The sequence below is a fragment of the Mauremys reevesii genome, linkage group 19, assembly GCF_016161935.1.
Source record: "Mauremys reevesii isolate NIE-2019 linkage group 19, ASM1616193v1, whole genome shotgun sequence".
In the NCBI taxonomy this organism is placed as follows: domain Eukaryota; kingdom Metazoa; phylum Chordata; order Testudines; family Geoemydidae; genus Mauremys; species Mauremys reevesii.
The window spans coordinates 10,629,761-10,652,308 of record NC_052641.1 but is presented as its reverse complement, the minus strand read 5'-3'; the positions used below and the strand labels follow the sequence as shown (position 1 = coordinate 10,652,308).

Below are 22,548 nucleotides of genomic sequence, written 5' to 3'. Positions count from 1 at the left end.
ATCACTGAAACACTCAGCTGTAGATCTGAATTAAGGAAGGGGGGAGGGGAGAGAAGCACAGCCCTTCGCGAGTCTCCAGCTAAGTACCATTTCCAGTGCATTAAATTGTAACTACAATGGGTTTTCATTACAGCCTTGCTAACAGTATCATGGACATCCTGTTTTAAGGCCTTATAGACACTAGACATTTCAGCCATTGGCAGCCAGCCACTCATGTCACTGCACCAATTCAAACCTACAACGTCAACACACACAATTGTGATAAGCCACGGCTTGTACTGGGGAAGCTTACTATCAACGACAGTGGTGCTCAAAGTGTCTACACTAGGGATTTGTGTTGGTGCAACCGTGCTATTGGTCCAGCCACCAATGTGGTGGCGTTTCCTGAGGATATGTAAGGGTCAATGTCTGTCACTTAAAGTTTCTCAGCAAATTTCCTATTTTCCATGCTTGTTCTCAGCACAAAAGCAATTAAAAAACAAACACGAAATTGAGGTTGAGGCAGGGACTTAATCTCATAAGTCATGTTGTGAGTTAACAGAGAGAAAAAGTCTCTTCTATGGTTTAAAATTACTTCCTACATTTCCCCCCATTCAAATAATGCCAGGGATCACTTTGTTTCTAAACCTCTGATCTAGTGTGTGTTTAGTCCTCAATAGGGGAAATATGTGACTTTTGTTGCTAAGTCTGAAAACCACCATTAAGAAATAACCAAGTTGGAAAGTGATTTTAAGATTGCACCGGTGGCTCCGAGTCCTGAATTTTTCCTTGTTAAGCCAAGCAGAGTCAGAGTGCAGCATTCCAGATAGATGCCAGAGCCCACCAAAATAAATACAGCTCCATTTATTTCCACGATTAGGCATTCAGATAAATGCGCATAACATGTTTATTTCAATGTGAAATTACCTCCACACCTACGGTTGTCCCAGTGATTTCACATTAGAACAAATGCACACATTGCATTTATTTATGTGGAATAGGATTGCGTTCAGGTGTGTTCTTGTATCTTCATTCTTTTAGAAGAAAAGGAAAGCTAATGTTACAAAAATTCTCACTGGAATTACACTTGCGCTTTTAAGCGTGGAAAGTCAGTAAAGGCTCCCCGTGGCAACAATGCCTTAGCCACGTTAAAGATAAAGGCCTCAGTTTTGGAAAAGGGGCTAGTGAATTTGGGTGCCTCAGGTTTTGCTGTGAAAGGAGTTCCCCCACTTCAAACGGTCGTGTAGAGTACAATCCTGCAGTGTTTGGAAGACAAGGTAAATATTTCAAAAGCAACAAGTGACCAAGACCCCACGTCTCATTGGTTTTCAAGGAATCACTTTTAAAAATGGGACTTAGGGGACTAAGTGATTTAGGCACTTCTAAACCCCCCCACCCATGGGATTCAGTGTTTGTTTCTCAACCAGTGGGTTGTTACCTCTGGGGGTGAGGGTAGGGAAACACGAAAAGCAATCCGGGGGTTACGAATCATTGGAGATTTTATTACAATCTAAAGCAAATAAATTCTTGCTCCTCCTCTCTCTTCCTCTTCAAAGTAAGTGTTCTCTGTCTGGTTATCAGTTATACTCTAGTATAACAATACGAGTAAAAAATGTAAAGGGGGAGGATTACGAAATGTTTTGAACTCAAGTAAGGGGTCGCCAACTTGAAAAGGTTGAGAAACACTGAGCTAGATGATCTAATGGGAATAACCCATCTGTCGCTTCAATGGAACCATAGATCTGGTTTTGCTAGATGCACAAATGACCTTGGCTATTTCTCCGTTAACCAGAGGTTTTTTTGTTTGTTTGGTTTGGTTTTTAAATAAAAATGCTCCCTGAATAAAAAGCTCCATTGCTTTCCCTGTTGCTTGGCTAAACTTTACCTTTAATGGCATCTTGGAAGAAATTTTCCATTATCATCTTAGCTCCCTTGTGTGGAGAAAGCACTAGCTTAGTGGGAAATTACAGCATAAAAATCATAATTACAGATACAACAAAGATCCATAATTGGACAGGCTCATAATTCTAATAGAGAAGGATGCAGAGTCGATACCGTGTATTGTTACAATGATGTTCTAATATTTATTCCACGGTGGCTGTGTGTCATTGTAGGTGCAATGGGATTAAGTCCAATCAGAGAGATCTTCCCTGCAATTGCTCTCCTTAGACCACTTTTTGCAGGACAGAGTACAATTTACTGAAGCATCTGTGGTGCTTATCAGAGTTGATGTGGTGGGAAGTCTTCAGATGTGTGTGATTTGTTAGTTACAGCGTGCCCGGTAACTTCCATTTATGTCTAAATGATCCTGTAAATGCAGGATCACACATGGATTTTCTTTGTGCTTTGGTCAAGTCAGCTAGTTAGGTGGCTGTACATTATAATTGTCTCAAGTGGCTGCAGATTGCACACATCAAGGGATGCAGGAGGAATTGTTCGAGAGGGTAGGCCAAAGGGACATAAATAAATTGTCCATAGTTGTTGTTTTTGTGTGGGTGAGAGGGAGGATATTCCTAACAGTGAGGACTCTGACAGTGGAATAGCCTCTCATGAGAACGGCTAACCTCCCTGCTTGATTGTTTAAAACTGGAATGGACAAAGTATTGAGAATATAACAGAGAGAATCAGTCTATGTTGGCCTGGAATACAGACTGGTTGATGTAGTGGGAGTCTTCTCTCTCTCATCTCTGAATTCTGTGATCCCGGTCATACCATGTTGGAGATCTTCCCATCGTATAGTGCTGAATCCCTTCACTGGTGAGCACTAATGTTCCTGTGTCTTTGGAATCACCTCGGAGATGATGAGAAGAAACATGGGGAAACAAAGGAGAATTTTACCTCGGTCAGTGGTGCAATGTTCCCATCCAATGTCTGTCTTTCTGTCTGTGCTAAGTCCAGTCCACGGTGGAAACTGGAGGCTGGATGAAGGCATGAGATTTGAATCCAGAAAGAGCTAAAGCTCAGTGCTAATCAGGAGAGGTCCTTGAGTGGCTGGCTAGCACCATCTCTTTGCCGGTGTTGGAGGGCACATGCACTCTTGGTTGCACATGCACAAGCCTATTGGTCATCCTGGGCTTGTTGCTGACCGTGAGAATCAAACAGCAGTCACTAGAAGCACTGTCTTCCACCTTCTTCTGGCAACAAGACTATTTTTTCCTCTCCAATGAAGACCTGGCCATGGCTGTTTGTGTGTTCATCCTCTGCAGGTCAGACTGCTACACGATGCACTGTCCATCTCCTAACCACACCACTGCACCTCAAAGCCATTCTACTACTGCTTTCACTAGTGGTGCTCCATGCCTTATCCGGTCCCATTCACTGATCTGCAAAGCCCTTGGTGTTATCTCAGACCTCCTCTTTTACAGGAACCCTTGGCGGCAGCTATGATCGCCCGGTCTGCCATGCTTATTGGAAGCCATAGGCGCCGACCCCATGGGTGCTCCACGGGGAAAAATTAGCAGCCAAGCTCCCCTCTCCCCCTACCCCACCTCCTCCTCCTCCTCCCCCTGAGCGCGCCGTGTCCCCCCGCTCCTCCACCTACCTCCCAGCATTTCCCACCCGGCTGCCACCAAACAGCTGTTGGGCAGCGTTAGCAGGCTCCGGGAAGGTGGGGAGGAGCGGGAACATGGCGCGCTCAGGGGAGGAGGCGGGGAGGAGGCGGGGCCAGAGTGGGGATTTGGGGAAGGAGTTAGAATATTGGCAGGGAGGGGGCGGGGGTGGGGCGGGGTGGGGGAAAGGGTTGGAATGGGGGTGGGGAAGGTGTGGGAAGAGGCGTGACAGGGGCGGGGCCTCGTGGAAGGGGTGGAGTGGGGGTGGGGCCGGGAGCAGAGGGGCGGGTCGAGCACCCACGGGAAAGAGGGGAAGTCGGCGCCTATGTTGGAAGCCACATACGGACTCAATGAAGCAGGCAGCAGAGCCTGCTTGTTATGGTGCCTAAGCCCTGTATCAGCCTCCCCAAGGAGTGAGACCCCCTCGCTTGCCATCCTCCGGCCACGTTGCAAGGCAAAGGTCCTCAGAGAACCGGACAGCGGAAAACCTGCTGGCATCCACACACAAACAGCCCGTTGTTAGCCTGGAGCAAGGCGGAGGACTAGCATGGTGCTCAAAATGAGACGTTCTGATTAGCCCTGGGCTAGGGCAGGGAACGGGCTGTCTTCCTTCCCCCAGTTGCGTGTGTGTTTTAATACTGCATTAGAATGCTCCAGTGATGGGCGTTTTAATAAACCCTTCCAAATGCATTTGCACCATCAGAACCCGCCACCGCAAGTCCCGGTGCTCCCCTTGGCAGCCTCCGTGGGAGATGCCAAGGAGCAGGCGAGCTAACTTCATTGCTCATTCCCGTCAAGTAGGGGCTGGCAGGGCACTGTGGGGGAGCTCCCACTCTCTGTACCTGTTGTGTAGGTGCGTAGAAGGTTCCTGTCTCCAGGGCTGTCAAACAACGCACCTTTTGCCAGCACTAAATTCATATAAAGGGAACTGTCAGTGTTGTCGAGATGCTAATCCAGCTCTGCAGCTGCCCACCGTAGGAGATGTCAGACTCCGTGTAGTTATCACGCTCCTCTTTTCCCTCTCGCAGGGTGGGACACGGTCAGTCCAGTCCTCTTTTAAAGAACAACTTTCCGCCATGCTGCTGGAATCCTAATCCTCCTCACTCTCAAGAGGGCTGCCTCAGTCTCCCGCCCAGCTGTGTCTGGAGCTGTTCTCTCCACCGGCTGCTCACAGAGGGTTAATTTTAAATCATCTCTGACACTGAATGCCAGTCCAAAGTAGTAGTAGTAGTATTGCAATAATGGCAGCTTGATGACTGGTCTGGTGGCCCCAGAAGCGGGGAAGAAGATTGTCCCTGTGATCTGAATAACTTGCCTCTCTGATAGGATGCAAATGATATTTAAGCAGCCATATATACTTTGAGGAGACACTCCGAACAGGCCCTGCAGTGAATAAACTGTCTAGGCCGGCTCCTATTCGTCCCCACCCCAAAGGAGCAGAACTCTGGCAGCTTCCTTCAACTCTGAATCTCTTCTCCTCCAGCCTGTTAAGGGGCAGAGAAAAATTGCTCCTTGTTTGATCGCGTTGCTCTAGGCCAGGCAGCGTCATCTCCACAATAATCTGGCTCCCTTGTCAGGATGACACACGCGTCCTAGTCGTCATTTGGCCTCCCAGGAGGCATGTTGTTGCCTCATAAGACAGCGCAGTCTTCCCGTTATGGCCTAATTAAGAGCTTGGGGATTTGGGCTCTTGTTGTCCGGTGATAAGTTCCGCATCCTGCCTGCCTGAGATAAAGTCTGAGGGTGGATCTGGAACCTCCTTGCATTGAGGGCCTGTGGACGAGGGAGGTGCAGATAGAGAGAGGCAGGGGAGTGGGCTTAGCCTGCAGCCTGTTCTCTTTTTGGGGGCGGGGAGGGGTCCGTGTGTACCAGATGCCCAGTTGTTTCCGTAGCGCACAGCGATGTTTCAGATAAATTAGCAGAGTCCAATTATCTGCCTCAGATTTGCAGCAGCCTCTGTGTGTGTGTCTTTGGCTGGCAGAGCCTTCCGAGAGCTGTTAGAGGCGCGAGAAGCCAGGCTTTGATCTGCTTCTGTATTTGGTGTTTAAAACAAGGCCCTTTATAAGGGAAAATTAGGTATTCGGAATCTGTTACATACGAGGAAGCTTCCCTTTGATCCTCTCCTGTCTCCGGAGGCAAACCAGACACTTATTATTTCACGGGGAGTGAAAGGAAATGCAGAATGAAATTTAGGTAGCATTTTCCTTCCCTCACAGCTGAAACATAAGGAAACATAAGGGCTAAGTAAACAGGCAGCACTGGAAGGGAATCACGTCGCCATGTCTCAGACGTCTCTCTTTGAGGCAGAGACGCTGCTGGAGAATGCAGTGGTTTTAAATTGTCTCTCTGGGTCTGCACCTGTTTCACCAGCCAGCGCAGCTTGCCTCCCTGACAGCGGCAGACTTCAAACTCCGGGAGATGCCTGTCAAGAATCAAATGGGAGACAAAAGGCGATAAACCAAACATGTCGTTTTTCGTTGCTTACACTAGCAAGAGGGAATAATCAGTCTCGCCAGTGCTCATGCTTTTCAGCTACGCTCAGCAGGGTACATCCCCCACCCTCAACACAGTGAACGATTTCTCCTCCCGCCCTCCCCATCTGTGCCACTGCGCTGAACTCTTACCGTTTGACTGCCACGTCTCCTGAAGTTACTCACAAGCATTGGCCAACTTTCTGACTACATTCCCTGGGGACAGGTGATCCTGGAGCTGCCTACTGCAGGGTTCCTGCTTCTGAAGCAGCTGGCACTGGCCACAGTTGGAAACAGGCTACTGGGTTAGATGCTCCTTGGCTCTAATCCAGTGTGGTGATTCCGAAGCTCCTAGTTCAAGGATGCATCACAGACATGCACACCACCCTACAGTCTTCACAGCAAACAGGATGTCAGATCTGCATCCCTAATCACTGAAGATGGGTTTCTTCATTGCTTTGATGTAGTTTAATTTTCACAGTAGGAGAGATTGAGGGGGTAGCTATCAGCACATTTCAGGACATCTCCGGTCTTCATCCCGGTTCTTTTCCATGCCGCCTCAGGCCTGCAAGTGACCAGAAACTAGGGCTCTGCAGTAGGAAGAGTCCTGAGTGAGCAGACCTTTGTGAGCAGAGCACGGGGGCAGAGGGTTCTAGTCTCTCCGCTGAGCATTGGTTCAGAATCAATCTAACATGTAATGTAAAAGGCAGGACTTTACCATGGGCTCCATCGGTGACTCTCCATAAGCCCCAGAGCAAGGGGAACACACTGCTGCCTCTGATAGGGAGGGAAGGCTCCAACATACACGTGTGGGATTTCCCCAGAAAGACACCCCACATTGTTAATTTCCTTACGGCTGAGTATTTTTCTTCTGATCCTTTTGTTGTTAGGTAAGCAATAAATAAAGTTTGAGGCAACTGCTCTGGCATCTCTTGAAGCTTCCCTGCCCTCACCCCATCCCAGCATGAGGCTGCTGTGTAACCCTTTTCATATTGAAGGAACACAAAGTGCTTTCCAAACTGTGCAGACAGACAGGGCCGATTAGATGGTTTCTCCCATGGAGGCCCCATTGCTAAACAGAACACGAGAATACACTGCAGAAGGCAACCAGGGAATCTCTAACTTCTCTAACCTTCCAGTATCGACAAGGCAAAATGTGTCTTCTCTTAATGGATGGAAAGTCCCAAATCCCATTGATACTATCCCATCTGAGGCCTGGTCTTCATTACAAAGTTAGGTCGACATAAGCTGCTTTGTGTCAATTGTGACAAAGTTCCTCCTCTACCTTGGTGGGTCCTGCACTTATTGGCAGATTTGCTCGCCTCACAGATTCACCCTGTGGGTTGGGAAACAGCCCAGAGACCTTCCCCTCTGGTAGAAGCCACAGACCAGATCAATTCCTCCTGTGTTTGATCAGGAGTTGGGAGGAACCCGGGCCTGCCCTCTACTCTGGGTTCCAGCCCAGGGCCCTGTCGACTGCAGCTGTCTAGAGTGCCTCCTGGTACAGCTGTGCGACAGTTACAACTCCCTGGGCTACTTCTCCATGGCCTCCTCCCAACACCTTCTTTGTCCTCACCACCGGACCTTCCTCCTGATGTCTGATAACGCTTGTACTTCTCAGTCCTCCAGCAGTGCCTACTCACTCTCAGCTTCTTGCACGCCTCTTGCTCCCAGTTCCTCACATGCACTTCCTCTCCTCTGGCTCCCTGGTTCCCTCTGGCCTGACTGGAGTGAATCTTTTTATAGCATCAGAGGGGCCTTAATTAGAGTCAGGTGCTTAACAGCCTCACCTGACTCTTAGCGGGTTAATTGGAGTCAGGTGTTCTCATTAGCCTGGAGCAGCCCCTGCTCTGGTCACTCAGAGAACAGAAAACTGCTTATCCAGTGGCCAGTATATCTCCCTTCTACTACTCTGCTCTTCCCAACTGGCCTGGGTCTATATCACAATCTAGTTATGTATGTGTCTACACTGGAATTTGTCTCCCACCGATGTCAGTGCCCTATTATGCTGATATAGTAAAACCACCTCCCCGGTTGTTGTAAAACAATGGTTGATGCGGTGCAAGTGTAGATGAAGCGTTTCTTATGTCGACCTTCACAGTCGTCTGGTGACGCAAGGGGCCACGTATGGGGACTGGTCCTGCTTTGAGCAGGGGGTTGGCCTAGATGACCTGCTGTGGTCCCTTCTAACCCTGATAGTCTCTGATGCTGTGCCTGCGCACAAGCAATGTATTATCCACGGTGGCTGTGTGCCGACATAACTTGCGGTGACAAAACTTTGTAGCGCGGACGTGCCCTGAGATCTTCCTCCCCCTTTTCTCCTCTCTCTCCCTACTGTTCCGCAAATGAGCAGCTTGTGTGTGGCTTGGCCACCCCTAGACTCTTGCCAGTATAGCAATGGCAGTGAGGGGTGTGACATTTTTAAATAACATTTCAACAATGTCACAAACCCTAGTGTATACGTAGTTAAGTCCTTTGGCTTGTGTCGATTATTTCCTTCACCAAACCAGTATAAGCTAGAGCAGCAACATCCCTTTTTTTGCTGGTGTAAGCAACAGCTGTACTAGAAAGGTTTGCCAGTTTATTAATGATTACCGTAGCACTATCCTCGTATAGCTGTACACTAGGCAAGCCCATCCTCGTGCAGCCCCTGGCCTGTCCGTGTTTGTCGATGTGGTTGCAGAATGTCTGAACAAGCAATCATGGAGCCATTGTGGGAAGACCATCATTAACCGAGTGGCAATGAACTCGGAGGGGAGGCACTGCTCGCCCACCCACCCACTGCAATTAGTCCTGCCACGCCGCACCTGCAGCCCCAGCCTCTTTAACGTCCCCTGGACTGCGACAGAGATAACAGCTTTTACATCTGTTCCTCGAGGCTGTGCTTTGCTTCTTTTTTTTTTTATTGAATCTGATACAGCCTCACTGAGTAATTGAGTGTTTGAGAGTGAAAAATTATCTCCCTGGGTTGGCCCTTATCTTGACAGCAAAGCAGCTCTTTTAATTTAATTTTGTTTGGAGCATGTGGGTAACAAATTTCACTAATCGCTCCGCTGTCGTCCTCCGCATGGCAACAAGCCTCTTGTGTCACAGGCAGTAAAATGTAAACACGTTGTTGGTGCTGGATGCAAAGAGGAGGGCATTAGCTCTGTTGGTCTGTGCATCCATGACATGATGGTGTCAGATCGTTGGTCTCCTTGCTAGAACAAAAGGAAAAGTAGGGTGACTTGTGCCCACCTACACTGTAATAGTAGCTAGTTCTTAGAGCACTTTTCATCTGTACATTTCAAAGCACTTTATCAAGGAGGCCAGTATCACTCTCCCCATTATGTAGAGGCACAGAGAGGAAACACGGCTTGCCCACATTCATCCAGCAAGCCAGTGACATAACTGGGAATAGAACCCAGGTCTTCTGATTCCCAGTCCAGTGCGCTAGCCGCTTGGCCACAGGTACAAAAGAAGCCAGGAGAGGAAGGACAGCTGTGTGGTTAAACCACTGCCGTGAGATTCAGGAGACCTGGGTTCAGTTCCTACCTTTGCCCCAAACTCCCTGTGTGACTTCTTGGGCAAGTTACTCTCACTCTACACCTGTAACGTGGGGATACATCCTCCCTACCTCACAGGGGCGTGTTGAGGATAAACTCCCTGGCTGTGTGATGCTCACATGCTACCGCTGAGAGACTATGTTGGAGGACCTAGTTATAAGAAGTCATAGCCCCGTGGTGTGGTGTAGTTGGGCCCAGAGAGTTTGTGCCATGTTCTAACATTGTCTCCAACTAGGATGACCAGATGCCCTGATTTTATAGGGACAGTCCTGATATTCGGGGTTTTTTCTTACACAGGCACCTATTATCCCCTAGCCCCAGTCCAGATTTTTCACATTTTCTATCTGGTCACTCTACCTCCAACACTTTGTCTGGTTCTATATTTTGTTCCCTGAACCTCCCTCTTTCCAGAAAGATTCTTCTTTGGGCAGTGACTGCACATGGAACATTTCATAGAGAATGGTAATGTTTTTTCCTCTGGGACAGGGTTTAAATTATGCTTATAGTGGAAACTGTCTTCCACCTTTCAAGTGAAGGCCTCAACTCAGATTTGACCCAGCAGTTGTAATTTGTAAAAAACAGGATTGGCTTGTTTTTGTTTTCAAACCTTAATCCCAATAGAAGAGTTTCCATTGATTTGTGTGAAAGACAATTCCAGTAAAAAAAACAATTGCTGTCTTTAAACATATAACTGCATCTCTAAAGTGATTGCATCTCAACCGATTCAGTGCTGAGGACATGAAAGTGAAACGGACTTCATTGATTTTAATTGTCCGTGGCCAGAGAAATGCAAAAAGTAAACAGCATAAAGAGTGGGAAAGCAAATTGGATTTGTAAAAAAATTATTTCCACTCCAATACGCTAAGGCAATTTTAGTAACACAGGCAAAGGAATTTGTTCCTGATATATGATTGGGTTGACTGTGTCCCTTTAACTATGGTATTAGTCTGCCTGCATGCCATTCACACAGGGAATTTTCCACACTTAATAAAATATCTCCTTGTCCTTTCCAGCCGGTTGATGATATGTCAATTCTGCTAACAAGGGGTTAATGTCGGGTCAGCTTCCCCTCTCCTTGGGAAGCAAAAGGACTCTGAGTGGCTGTTTCTGGGAGCGGATGCTTTTGGGAAGCCCAAGTGTCCCAGGACAGGGCTGTATGCCAAACTGGGCACTACAGCTTTGGTTTTGCTTATAGAAAAAAGCCATTGCTGGTTGTGATTGTATCTCGCTCTGCTGAGTAACTCTGGCTGCACAAAGCCCCATCTCAGACTGCTCCCGTCAGGAGTGGCAGAAGTTCCCTCAAAGTGGGGAGGCCAGCAGTGCCCAAACCATGGCCCTTCTCCGCAAGGCCCTGCTCCCGTGCTGCTTCTTCCCCTCAAGACCTCACCCCCTGCTCACTCCTCTCTGTCTCCTTCCCCTGGTTGCTCATCCTTATGGCCGGTAAAATGGGGGGGCATGGCCCTGTAGCCCCCCTGTTCCGGTGCCTCAGGCTCTGGTTCTCAATGTGTTACAAGGTCTTGTCTACACTGTGGAATAGCCCAAACCCAGTCAAAGGTGTAGCTGACTCTGAAATAGCCATCTTTTCAAATAGGCTCGTTACCCAGCAAAGATTCACAGATTCTAAGGCCAGAAGGGACCATTGTGATCTAGTCTGACCTCCTGTATAACCCAGGCTAGCGAACTTCCCTGAAATAAGAGCATATCTTGTAGGGGGAAAAAATCCAATCTTGATTTAAAAGCTGTCAGTTACGAGGACCAAACCATGACCCTTGGTAAATTGTTCCAGTGAGTAATTACTCTGGCTGTTAAAATTGTATGCCTCATTTCAATATTTAATTAGTCTAGCTTCAACTTCCAGCCTTTGGATCGTATTCTACTTTTTCTACTAGATTTAAGGGTTCATTCTTAGATTTGTTCCCCATGTTGGTACTTACAGACTGTAATCGAGTCACCCCTTAACCTTCTCTTTGTTAAGCTAAAGAGATTGAGCTCCTGGAGTCTGTTGTTATAAAACAGTTTTTCTAATCCTTTAATCATTCTCGTGGCTCTTCTCCGAATCCTCTCCAATTTATCAATATCCTTTTTTCATTGTGGATGCTGGAAGTGGATACCAGTGTGCCAGTAATGATCGCACCCGTGCCAACTACAGCGATAAGATAACCTCTCTACTTCTACTCAAGATTCCCCTGTTTATGCATCCCAGGATCGCATTAGCCCTTCTGGCCACAGCATCTCACTGGGAGCTCATGTGAGATGATTATCCACCACAGGGATAGAGTCCCCCATCCTGTTAAGTGTGGCCTGCACTCTTTGTTCTGAGAGGTATACATTCACATGTAGCCATATTCTAACACATACTGTTTGCTTGTGTGCTGTTTCCCAAGTGATCCAGATCTTCGTATTAGTGACCTGTCATCTTCATTATTTACCACTTCCCCAGTTTTTGTGTCATCTGCAAACTTATCCAGTGATCATTTCATATTTTCTATCAGGTGACTGATAAAAATGTTAAATGGTATGAGTCCCAGGACAGACCCACGAGAGACCCCACTAGCTTTTCAGATCTGGGTAAGCTTGAAAGATTGTTTCTCTCACCAACAGAAGTTGCTCCAATAAAAAATCATTACCTTATTCTCCTTGTCTCCCTCAAATATCCTGGGACCAACATGGCTACAACAACACTGCATACATTATTCTGTTTGCACGTTATAGTTGTGATCAAATCATGATCACTTGTACCTAAGCTACCATTAATTTTTAGTTCTGTGATCAGTTCCTCTTGATCTGTCAAGATGAGGTCTAATATAGAATTCCCTCTCGTTGGTTGTAACACTTTTTGAGTTAGGAAATTATCATCTATAATACTTAGAAATTCTAAGGCTGTTTTAGTACCGGAAGCAGGAGACTTCCAGCATATGCCAGTCAAATTGAAATCCCCCATCATCACACAGTTTTTTTCCTACACATTATAGGTAGGCTTGGCAGAATTCAATGTTTATTTTCTTTATCATTTTGGCAGAGATCATTGACGGTTATTTTAAGCATTTTTAAAATGTTTATAATTTTCACCATTGCACAGAATTATGGGTTTTAAAGCCTTTTTTGTTTTTCAATTTTTATCTACCGATATTTAAATGTTCACAGTTGTGGGGAAATGATGTGGGGTCAGACAATGGGAAGGTGTCAGATAATTGTTTAATGACAGCTGTTGAGATAACAGTGAAAACACGAATTGTCAACATCATATGTCAAAATATACAAAGTAAATAACCTTAAATCAAACACTAGTAAGTTCTCAAGAAGCATTTTTCTTTCTGTGCCTATCTGTAAAGTTGGATTATTTTTGATGGAAATATTTTTTCATCGGTTTGTGTGTGTACAGTGAAATCAATGTTTGCCAGTAAAAATCTAATCCTTCCAATTCTAATTATAGATAGGTGTGTAAGGAGCAGGTCATGCCGCTTCCCTAGTGTAATATGGTGGTCTGTAGCAGGCACCAACTGATACCCCGTCTTGCGTTTTATCTGTTAGGACGTTGATCCATAAGCATTTCAAGATCTTTTTCTTCTGAGTTAGCAGTGGCTCGGAAACCAGTAATACCATTTTTGACAGAGAGAGTAATGCACAGCTCTTTGGAAAAATCTGGACTTGGGCATGTCCAAGGACAGGCTGGGGGCTTTTGCTGATTGAGCTAATTAAGGTTTACCCATGTTTGTAATCAGGACCGACTGCAAGCAGCGGCAGCCTTGGCTTGCTCTTGTCAGTGTTGGTGCAGCTGCTCCGTTTGATGGGCACTGACAGTTCGGTTGGAGCTAGTCCCAGGTGTAGACAGAGCCTCTGACATGCAGCTGTTGAATCGCTGCTCTGCATGCTGATTTGTTTCAGGGGGTGTGGCCCCGCATTTTTGAGCTCATCTCCGCAGCCCACACACAGGGCAGATAGTACCTGCATTGGCCAATGGGGAAGTCCAGCTTGTGCCATCCATTCTAGAGGCAATACCTCTGCTGCATCCTGCTAGCAAATCAGCTGCTCCCTCCCTGAGAACGTCTAAGGATGCTCTTGTTAACCTTTGCTGGGTGGTGGCACTGCTGGGGGGCAAGGGGATTGATACTTGGGGACAGCCAGAGGCATTGGGACCTCAGAAACTCCTGTGGGTGGGGTTGAGGTTCTGGCAGCTAAAGCTGGCCCCGGCCCACCTACCTCTGCAAACTATCTCCTCTTCTCACCAGCAGGATCACCTCCCAAGGAGACCTGGGCCGCGGTTGCAGTTAGGCTGTTCTTAAGGTCCTTCCCCTTAGCATCTGGGTAAGGAGGGGGGAAACTCTGCCAAAGTTAACGCCTTGTTAGCAGAGGACTCGCAGCCGGCCTGTTCTGCTGATCAGTGTCTAGCACTTTGTTGCCTTGCGTTGTCTTTGGGTAGCATGTGAGCCCAGAGCTGTCCAGTTCCCTGTCACTGAGATTCAGCCACCCTGCAAAGGTACTGGGCTCTTCCTTGCTGAACCCTCACTGACTGAGCAGAAAACACTCAGTAGGATGGAAGCTTCTCTGGGGAAACTGAGATTCCTGATGATTTTACCCAAAAGCTTATCTAGTGCTGGTGACCATGGCAAGTAACCTCTTGCCCATCATCCAAGAAAGGAGAGCAACTACCAGAGCCTCTGCCTGTTCGTCATCTGTCTTTTATTCCCTTCCCCTTACTTCCCCCTCCCTCCTGCACCTTCTGTTTCTATGTGCCCTGCCTACTGGCTTCCCCTCTCTTCTCCCCGTCCTCCCTCTTATCAGGACTGACTCTCTCCCACACAATATCTCTCTGCAAAAGGCAGGCCCCATAGCTCAAACAAGAGAATGAGAGTGTGAGAGAGAGATCAATATTTGAAACTTTATAAATACTAAGTACAGACACATTTTTTTAATGCAGGGGTCCCCAACGTGGTGCCCGTGGGTGCCATGGCACCCGCAGGGGCATCTAAATGCGCTTACGTCCTGGCCAGCGGTCAAGCATCTGCCGAAATGCCAACAAGCGACGTCATCCAGAGGCGTCACCGCCGAATTTCGGCAGCATTTCGGCAGATGCTCGACCGCCGCCACGGTCCTTCATCTGGCATCCGCCAGACTAAAAGGTTGGGGACCGCTGATTTAATGCATCGGGTGTTAAAACGCAAAGTATATAACCAGCCGAGACCCAGGGTATTAAAAACAGATTAACAAAGACTTCACAGGATCTTCACGCTGAATGGAACGTGCAGGCTGCACAGGGAAGGAGTTGGCTTCCCCATGCTGCTTATGGGCTGCTATGGGCTGGCTGAATCCCCGATCTCTATGCGAATCCCGGAGCCAGCTCAGGGTACCGAGAAAGGCACCTGAGTCTCCTGCATTCACTGATGGGATCTCCCTTATAAAAACTGCTCACAGTTTCATCTGCACACTCCTTGCCCCAAAATAACGCCCCCTCTGTAAATACCAGTTAAAGTAGCTCGAACTCTGATGGAGGAAGTGTTGACAGGCTGATATCATTCATACATGTTAGTGTTATCAGTCTTCTTTGCTCTACCCTTAAGCAAGATCAAGCTCTTAATAAACCTGAATATTTCTAGTCCTCCCCCATCTGCCTTCCTGTGTGTTTCACCACCTCCGCCTCCTCCATCTCTGACCCTTGGTCCATTCCCTCTCCTTTCATCTTTTCTCTTCCTTCCTCAGAGCTATCTGAAGGAACCAGTCTCTGTAAAGAAGCTGCTTTCTTGGGGGAGATGACTCGAGTTTCGGGGTCAATGCCAAACCAGGGCAGATGGAACAAAGTCCAGTCCATGCTGCCAACAAAAGGGCTGTAGGTTGGGACTAGACTGGCCCGGACCAACCCCCCCAGAGTCTGACACACCAAAATGCACCGGGGGGGCGGCAGCTGAAAGCCAGATCAAAATGGTGCAGCTTTGACATACCTTTACTTGGGACTTCCCTGAATTCTGTGAGAGGAAGGGGAAAAGAGGCCCCCCAGAAGCAAGGAGGATGGAAGCTGGACTCTTGTGTGAGGGGAGGTATAATGTCCTGCAGATTCAGCAGGGATCACACACCCTTACTTAGCCAAAGGCTGGATGTGGCCCATGGAGTTTATGGCATTATCTCTCCCCCACACCTCCCGACTCCCCAACACTCACACAAACACACAGTGTATTGTCCTGCCCCTGTGGGGAAGAGCCTGGCAAGGGGAGCGTGGTTGGAGGAAGGTCTCGGTGGGCTTGAGAAAGCCTGGCCTGGGATATGGACGTGGAAGGCAGTGTGTGTGGTTGGCGGAAACTTGGGAAAAGAAGGTCTGTTGCTCTGGGCTTACTGTGTGGGGAGGAGGGCAGCGGACATGGGTTCAGAGACGGCTGGTTGCCTTGCCGGAAGCCCGGTCTGAGGGCGAAAGGAAGACTGTCCAGGTAGGGGGTGCTGGCTCAGGTTCTGGGCTGATGGGGAGAATTGTTAGGACATTCACTGAATGGCGGAGGGAAGGTTTGCTTGCTAGAGCTTCTTTGGGGGACACTGCCTTGACAGAATGTCTGTGGGTTCCCCAGCTGGGGCATGGGCTGTGTGGAGGGGCAAAGGGGACCGGCTGGCTTGGGGGTGGGGTAGGAGCCTGCCAGGCAGCAGCTACAGAAAGCAGTGTTTCTTCCCAGCGAGCGGTGCTATCCAGCGAGAGCAGCCTTCCAACATCGCTGTTAATCTTTAATTGGTATTTGATTTGATTTAACATGATCTCCTGCTTGTAAAACACCTTGAGATGTTTCTGTGTGTGAGGGCGTCGGGAGATGCTGTTGTACTGTATTAACGAGCCTCCGCTGGAACATAAAGGGAGATAATTAGAGGCAGCGACCTCTCTTGACATGCACAGGACAGCTGAATGCTTTGGAAGTAGCCCTCCTTGGAGGTGCAAGGAAAGCTGTATGGGGTGTGCTGTGGGTGGGGACAGGATTCCACCTCAGGGTCAGTCTGCCATTTCGGTAGCGTTAAGGTTCTATTCAGGTGGCTGGGGACTCCCTGCCATCCACCCCAGAGGTGGCTGCATTTTTGTGCTGCCAAAATTCAAGCTGAAACACACCCTCTCCATGTTAAAAATGCTGTTTTCTCATTAGCAGGTGCCTTTGCATGCCTCCCACTGATGTGCGCTCTGTAGGATTTGCAGTTCAGTTGCTAAGCAGTTCAGGAGGTTGATTTCTACATCCCCGTCTTTCCTGGGAGGTAGAAATATGTTTTCATATCCAAGCAGTCTTGAAACATTAGGTATTAAACTATTATATCTTGGGGGGGTGGGGATTGAAGAGTACTTGGCACTTAACACCACATATGGCCAATGCTATGGGCTGTGCACTGAGAAAGATGGAGTAATTAAAGTTTATTTTTTATAGACTAATCTCCCAAGCATGTATTTGAGCCTGATTTAGAAACATCATATTGCCGAGCATGCAGAATATTAGTGTTGCTTAAAATCTATACGTGTTCTGTATGTTCCTTTTTAATGTCAGCAGTACTCCCAGAGCCAGATCAGAGTTTTCTGCCCTTTATGTGCCAGATATTGGGGCTGGGGAGGAGGCAGTGGAAGGAGTAATTGGCAGCACAAGTAAATGATATTTTAGATGAGCCACAGGGCTGCATGTGGAGTGTTTGTGGCTTTGAATTTATTTTCCTCTTGCAGTAGGTGCAAAATCTTCAGTCCCTTTGCAGGCTGCTTCCAAACTCTCTGCAGAAGGGGACTGGGTGTTCTCAGGCAGACCAGAGCCAGTCTAATTGGCGCTTGGTGTAAAAAAACGACCCAAAAGAGGGTGGTGGCAGGAGCTCTCTGAACGAAGTGGCAGCTGTTTGTACGTACAGGATCAGAGACTTCCAAGGGGAGGTTTTCTTTTGGAATTTTTTTTTGCATTCCAGTCTAATTAAGCAGTGGTTAATTGGATCGGTAGCAGGAAGAAACTCTGATGCAGTTCTGCCCTAGAATGGATTGGTTTGCTTTTAATTTTCACATTCATCTGTCTTCTCCTTGCTCACAAGTTGGGGAGTGTGGTGTGGGAGAGGAGGGCCCCAATTCGTTCTCCAATTCAGGAGAAGTCCTTTTCCTCCTTAATATGTCTTCTTGCGTTCCCCTCCTTATCTCTTCATTTCCTGGTTTCTCCTCCTTCATCCTCAGCTAGGGATCACCAATGACTTTTCACTTTGAAGCCAAGCAGATGGCATGCAAACAGACTGTGTTCAGGCATTCTTGCGGCTGAGACTTCAAAGGCAACAAATCATTGCACCGCTCTAACCCAGCCAGTCGGGCAGATAACACCACTGGAGGACTCCACAGAGCTGGGCCTGTGTCAGACAGGAACCCTATGAAGGAGCGTTATCCCACCTTTTACGGACTGGGAAACTAAGTCACAGAGAGTTGAAGTCACTTGCCCAAGGCTACCTAAGTGCTTGTCTACATGACCAGTTAGCATCCGGCAAGCTGGAGTATAGCGTGCTGAGCACTGTCTGTGTGGATGCTGCTGCTGCACATTAAAAGTTCCCTAGTGAGCGCTGACCTTCTCCTGTTTCAAAGAGCAGTAGCTCAAACCACCCTAGGGAATTTTTAGCACATAGCGGCAGGGTGCGCGTGGACAGTTAGTGAGTGACGTGCTAGTATGCTGTAGATTTACACCCCAGCTTGCCACATGCTCACTTGCCGCTTGACAAGCCCGAAGTCATTGGTGGAAGGAGGATTAAAGTCCAGAAGTTCATGGCTTCCAGTCTCATTCCTCACGCTCCTTCCGCCACACCCTGCTGCCTTGGTTTGGGGCCCTGCCACCCTCCTGTCTGCGACAGACACTCTCTGTCAGCAGCAGGTTCTTCATGGGGGGAGGGATAGCTCAGTGGTTTGAGCATTCCCCTGCTAAACCCAGGGTTGTGAGCTCAATCCTTGAGGGGGCCATTTAGGGATCTGGAGCAAAAATCTGTCTGGGGATTGGTCCTGCTTTGAGCAGGGGGTTGGACTAGATACCTCCTGAGATTCCTTCCAACCCTGATATTCTGTGATTCTATGGGGACTCCCAACTTGGCATGAATACTAAAGCAAACCATTCAGGCCTCTCATTCTGCCCTGCCTTGGGGTAGGGGAAAGGAGGGATTCATTTTTTGGGCAGCTTGCTTATTATTTGTAAGGCTGGGTGACTGCGTAAGTGCGGATGGAAGGCTGAGGGTGGAGAGCCCTAGAGAGTACAACATCCCTTCTGCTACTCCAGCATTGCTCTCCTCCACCTTCATGTGCTTCAGTCCTCAGCAATATTGCCCCTCTCCTCCTGCACCTGCACCTCTGGTGCAAGGAGTCTAGCCCGGGCGCGTCTGCCTTCCCTACTCAGGCCTTTACTTAGCCAGAGAAGGAGTAAGACCCCTCCTTGTCTCCCTGCTCAGATTGCGCCTTTGGCTGCGGTGAAGAGAGGGGAGGCTGTTTGCCCAATTCACCCCCACCCCAAACCATACATGCAAGAGGAAGGAAAGGAGATCTGACTCTGCCCCGCACCCACAGCCAGGTGCATGGGAGTGAAGGGGTGGGTGGGTAATGCTGTGATATGATATAATCTAGAATAAGGTGGGAGGAGAACAGGGATAATGGCTCCAAGTCACAGGTCCTTCTCCGCTCTGCCACTGGGGCACTGCAGCTCCACGCTGCCCCTTGCTTGGGTCAGCCGGCACAGGTCCGATGGAGCTCACAGCTGGCCGGAGCTGTATGCCACTGCCTGGGACGGAGACAGACCCTCGCCTCTCTCCCCTCACGCCCTTGGGCCTCCTGCTGCCCAACTCTCAGCCTCATTCCATCCAGAGCATCCATTGCCTGCTCCCGCCCCGCCTGTAAAGCATAAACCTGGGGCCAGCCTTTAGATGGGATTGGGACTGGCAAACTGCTGTGCGGACATCTTGGTGGTAGTCCCAGGCTTGTGGGAAGGGGCGTGGGGGGAGAAATTCAGAGCAGCAAAGCTTGGGTCTCCAGCCTGTCACCTAAGACAATTCAATGATTGCCGGCGGTTATTGGAATACCTGGGAGTTTGGACATCCCTGGGGCAAGGGTGGATTTTTTTTGTTTTGTGCCTCTCAAACCCAGACGCCTCTGGCCTAACCCCTGGAGGTTTGTTTAGTTAGCGACAGGTTGTAAAGCGTCCATTTCCCTGGGTTTAAGAGAGATCTGGCACTAAGCTGTTTATCTCCAGATGGGTGTTTAAACACAGCACAGAAGTGCTTCTGCTGAAGCGTTAGTGGTCTGAAGAGCAGGCGATGGGATGGAAAACGAGAGAAATGCCCCTCTGTTTGATGAGCGAGGGAAGGAGCTGCGTATTCAGCTAGCGTCCCTTAGAACCTGGCAGCAGACTGGCCTCGAGCAATAAAGAGCTGAATTGGAAATCCAATTTCAGCTCAAACATAAGCCCCGTTATTGCGGCTCGGTTGAACGGAGCCCCCTGCTTGCCACCCTTGGGCGATGGCGTTTACTGTTCGGGATGTCAGTAATTAGATACACACGATGAAAATGAGCAGGGAAACGGAGGGGGGGTGGGGACATGGGCAGAGTGGCAGTGAAATGAGAACTGCAGTACATTGTTCCTTCCCTCCGACATTCAGCTCCATTGGCCAGGAGCTCAGATGCTCAGGCCTTCCCCTATTTCAAACTTTTTGCTTTTCTGCAGGAAGAGGGGGTCGTCGGGTCTTGTGCAGTGGTTGCTTTTTTGGTTCACGTGCCACTTTCTTTAAAAAACATCAAGTTGTGGAGTGAATGGTGGCGCATCAAGAACCATGGTGCACGTAGGAAGGGTAGGAGATTGGGAGTCACGGTCCCTGCTTTCTACTCCCAGCTCTCCCACTGACTCACAGTGTGACCTTTGTCAAGCCGCCATACCTGTGACTCAGTTGAATTGTAAAAGCAGAGTAATACTTGCCTATCTCCCTGGGATTTGCGGGTTAATGGTTCTAAAGCACTTTGAGATCCTGGGCTGAAAGGGGCTTTATAAGGGCAAAATAATATGAATTTGCTATGAGGTCTCTCATCTATTGTGACTCTGAATGTTTCCACTCTCACCGATATATTTTGGTTACAAAAGCACCTAGTGGCCCCAGCCAGGATTGGTCGTATGCCCACATAGACAAGCCTGTGCCTTGGAGAGCTTGCAATCTAAATAAACAAGACAGGGAAAATGGGCCCAGATAAGTGACTTGCCCAAGATCACACAACAGGTCGGTGGCAGAGCTAGAAGTTTGGGTGGTGGGTATATTTTGGGAGTGGGGAAGGTGCTTGTACAGCTCTTTGGGGACATGTGGAATGTGAAATGTGTTGTGTAAATATCCATGTTCTGTACTCTCCCCTCCTCTGTCACAGGGAGCTGTCCAGCAGATCAGCACCTCTAATTCAGTGCCTTCCTGAGACCCAAACCTTTACCCTGTTTGCAAACCTCCAGCGCGCTGCAAAAAAATCTGCATTTTTGGTGCATATATTTCCATTAGCTTCAAATCTGGCTCATCCAACTTAAATGTGATTCTCTGTTCTGACACCAATATTTCTAAAAGCAGACTCGATCAAATTATGAGGTAAAGAGCACTGGAGTATCTCAGTGGATGTATTTCCTGTTGTTTTCAAACAAATGCATTTTAGGTCTCACGTTGCTGATGTGATTTGTGCGTGTGTGGAGGTGGGGGTCGGAAAGGAGACTGAGTTCCAGAAATAAATAAATCGCTTTCCCCGAATTCCGAACAGACAGTCAACTGTGCTGGGAATTCAGTGATCTGTGTCAGACTGTCACAGAGGCTGCAGTGATGGCTCAAGTTAATTGGAGATCAGTGCTCTCACTTAAGTGTCTTTATATTCCTGAAAAAGGTTCTAAGATGCTACAGGGCTGCTTCCCAAACATCCCAGAATTGCTAAATGCAAGGTCGCCTTAAGTCAGTTTTAGTGCTTGTGCAATCTATTAAGCGAAGTCCTGTGACCGAGAGCAGATGCAGCACGAACAGCAGCAACTCGAGCTTCTCCACCCTGCCCCACTAATGTATCTTGGGGCTGCTGTCGGTGAGAGGGTGATTTGTCCTCAGTGGACCATGCAAGCTCTGGCATCTCTGGAGAGTGCCAGCGTGGGTGGCCATTGTGAGGGTGCCTCTTTGGGCAGCAGATGGCAACCACAGACTCCGTTCAGCATGGGCTGCCAAGCAGCTGGCAGATGGTAATGACATTTGGTCACCACCACCCTGGGCCCAATAGGAGCCATTGGTACACAGAGCTTTGCGTCCCATGAGGTAATCTGCTGTCTCACAATGGTTATCGATCTCATTCACCGCTTCAATTCCCTTTCATTGTATAGAGCTAGCAAGTTGGCCTCTCCTGCCAGAAAGCTAATGGGCCATTGGCCTGGCTTGGGCTCCTTAGCAATGTGTTACACTGTAGGATTTCACAGCCGGTTCTGTCCCCGGGCCGGTTTGTCCAGAGCTGCAGACGGCTGAGTTCTTTTTTCACTTTATCCTCTTCACTAAAAAGACCCAAATCAAACGAACCTTGCTCGCACCGAGCGTTGTGCCATATTCTGAGCTGACACAGAGCATTAATCCTGGCAGCTGCAGATCTGGGCTCTCTCTTCAGCCTCAAAGGCACCACCGCTCCTGAATTATTACTGAGGTGCCTATGGTCTATGATCCGTGGTGTTAGACAGATGGCCTACAGAGATTGAGAGATGGCTCAGTGTGACCCATACATCACTCTGGTGTCAGAGTAGGGTTGGGATCCTTCAGCATGGCGGTGGCCTGAACTGGAGTCCGTCTTCCTACTGTCAGAAAATATTTTAGCTAGCACTTTCAGGAAGGCCCTTTGTGAGCTGGGTTTCGAAAGAAGCAGTAAACATCTGAGACTGACAAAATAAAACTCCTCTTGTAATATTCTGGCTTTGGTTTGCTCTGCACAGGTTGTTTTCTTGCTCACTGAATTGACTGTTAGACGTCTGTGAGTATAGAAATATTAATAATTAGCATCTAAGTATCACTTGTTAATTA

General features: G+C 48.3%; 1 protein-coding gene across 7 annotated transcripts in view; it reads left to right on the top strand.

Annotated features, from left to right (window-relative positions):
* The window catches only part of ASTN2 (astrotactin 2), a 622,345-nt gene that overhangs the window by 205,618 nt on the left and 394,179 nt on the right, over positions 1-22,548 (top strand). The gene's annotated exons all lie outside the window — the stretch shown is intronic.